This window comes from Elephas maximus, chromosome 11 (genome assembly GCF_024166365.1).
Source record: "Elephas maximus indicus isolate mEleMax1 chromosome 11, mEleMax1 primary haplotype, whole genome shotgun sequence".
In the NCBI taxonomy this organism is placed as follows: Eukaryota; Metazoa; Chordata; class Mammalia; order Proboscidea; family Elephantidae; genus Elephas; species Elephas maximus.
The window spans coordinates 116,475,935-116,478,434 of NC_064829.1; the positions used below are offsets into that span (position 1 = coordinate 116,475,935).

Sequence of the window (2,500 nt, forward strand, 5' to 3'; positions counted from 1 at the left end):
GCGGTGGCGCGGGCGGGCCGGCGCGGTGCCGGGTCCGCCGCGCCGCCAGAGAGAGAGAGAGACAGAGCGCGTCGTGTGTGCGTGTGTGTCGGTGGGGGGGCGGCGACGGCGGGGGTCGGTCGGTCGGCCGGGGGATGTGGTCGAGGAGGGGGGGAGGTGCCGCGGTGGGACGGGGGGGCGCTGAGCCCCCCCTCCGCCGCCGGTCGCCCTCCCCGCTCCGGCGGCCACGCCGCCGCTGCCGCCGCCGGCCGGCCGCCCGTCGGGGCCCTCCGCGGCCGCGTCGGCGCCGCCGTCGTCCCCCCCTCCGTCCCGCGCGAGGTGGAGTTGAGAGCCGGGGGGCCGTGCCCCGTCTCCGGCGCCGGTGTCCCACCCCGGTCGCCCGCCCCGCCCGTCGGGCGTACGCGTCCGCGGCGCGTCCCGGGACGCGCGCGGTGCCGCGGGAACCCCCCTCCCTTCCCCCCCTACGCGCTCCCCCTCCCGCGGGAGGATGGGGGGGCGCCGGTGGTGGCGCTCGGGGGGTCACCCGCTGCCCGCCGCTTCCCGGCCGCCCGCCCTGGGCGTGGGGGGGTAGCCCCGCGCCCGTCCTCCGGCCGACCGCCCCGGCCCCGCCGCCCCTGCGCGGCCGCCCCTTCCCTCCGGCCCCCCTCCCCGGCGTCCGCCCCCCCCTCGCTGACCTCCCCCGGCACCTTCGGGCCCTCGCCCGGCCTCCCCCTTCCCGCCCGCGAAACCGCGTCGTCCCGCCGTCGCCCCGGGCCCTCCGCGGCCCGGGGCCTGGGCCGCGCGGGTGCGGGGGGGGACGGTGGCCGGCCTCCGAGCGCGCGCCCGTGTGGGTCGTCGCGGGGGTGAAGGGAAGAGCAGGGCGGTGTGTGCGTGTGCGGCCGGGAGGTGGGGGTGAGCCGTAGGCGGGGTGGGCGGCCGCGCGCTGCGGGCGGCGGGTCCCCGGTGGCGGCGGCGCGGGGGGCGCGCGTGGGCCCCTACCGTCCATCCCCCGCGTCACGGGCCGGCAGCGCCGCGGTCCCGCGCGTCCCCCGCGGGCGGCCGCGGCCGGGGATCCGCGTCGGGGGCGATGGCCGCGCCCCGCCCTCGCTCGCCACCCTGTCCAGGTACCTAGCGCGTCCCGGCGCGGAGGTTTAAAGACCCTCGGGGGGTCGCCCGTCCGCCGCGGCTCGTGGCGGCGGGCCCGTGGGGAGCGGCCGTGGGGGGGGGCCTGGCCCTCACCCCGTCTCTCCCCCGGCCTCCGCCCCCAGGCCGGGGGGCTACGCGCCGCGCCCCGCTGCGGCCGGGCGGCCGCCGGGAGGGGGAGCCCGGCGGCCGGTCGGACAGCGCGGGCCCGCGCGCGGGCGCCCCGTGTCGTTGGGGGTGGGAACCCCCGGGGCGCCTGTGGGGGCGTCCAGGCCCGCTCCTCCGGGGGCCGGGTGTGGACGGGCCCCTTGTCCGCGAATCCCTCCCGACCTTTCCCGAGTCGTGGTTCCGTCGTGTCTTCTGGCCGGCAGGAGGCGCCCCTCGGGGGATGTGTGCCGTGTCCAGGGCGGGGTCGCCTCCCTCCCTCCTCGCTGGGGGGGGAGGGCCCCGCGAATCCAAACTCGTACGACTCTTAGCGGTGGATCACTCGGCTCGTGCGTCGATGAAGAACGCAGCTAGCTGCGAGAATTAATGTGAATTGCAGGACACATTGATCATCGACACTTCGAACGCACTTGCGGCCCCGGGTTCCTCCCGGGGCTACGCCTGTCTGAGCGTCGCTTGACGATCAATCGCCCCCCCGGGGTTTGCCGCCGGCCAGCGTCTGGCCGGCCCTCCCTCCCCCGGGGGTGCGCGGCTGGGGGCTTCCTCGCAGGGGCTGGCCGGCCGGCCCGCCGCACGCCCGCGCCCAAGCCTGGGCGGCGGGAGGCGCGCGGGCGGCGGCCGGGTTCCCTACGACCCCCTAAGGACAGACCCGGTGGTGCCCCCGTCCGCCCCCCTTCCCTCCGCGGCGGCGGCCGCCCCCCCACGGGGGGGCGGCGCATCGGCGGCGGAGGAGGAGGAGGGGGGCCGGGGGCCGCCGCGCCCGCGAGAGAGAAGAGAGAGAAGCGAAGCGAGAGCTCGCGCCGGGGTCGTGGCTCGGGGGCCCTCCCTCGCGCCGCACGCGGCCTCGGGGTCACCCTGGTGACGGGGGGGTGTGTGTGCTCGCCGGGGGAAGGCGGTCCCGCGCCGCGCGGCGGGGGCCGGGGAGGGGCGACGGGGAGGGGAAGCGGCGTCCGCGTCCGGGGCGCCCCCGTCGGGCCGCCGCCCGCCCCCGGCGGCGGCCGCGGGGGACGTCCCGGCCGGCCTCCGTCTCCTCCGAGCCGCTCTTCCCCACGGTCCGCCGCGCATCCGGGGCCCGCCGGCCTCCCGGCGGCCCCTTCCACCCCCCGTGCCTTGTCGGGACGCCACCGCCGGGCGCGTGCGGGGGGCGGGGCTCCGCCCCAGGCCACGGGTGCCCCGGCGGGCGGCCCGCGGGACGCCGCGGTGTCGCCCGCCG

General features: G+C 81.2%; 1 non-coding gene across 1 annotated transcript; it reads left to right on the forward strand.

Annotated features, from left to right (window-relative positions):
• Window positions 1-1,589: 1,589 nt before the first annotated feature.
• LOC126086374 (5.8S ribosomal RNA) lies at window positions 1,590-1,742 on the forward strand. The gene has a single exon (XR_007519467.1). It is a non-coding gene; the product is annotated as a 5.8S ribosomal RNA (ribosomal RNA).
• The last annotated feature ends 758 nt before the right edge of the window (window positions 1,743-2,500 follow it).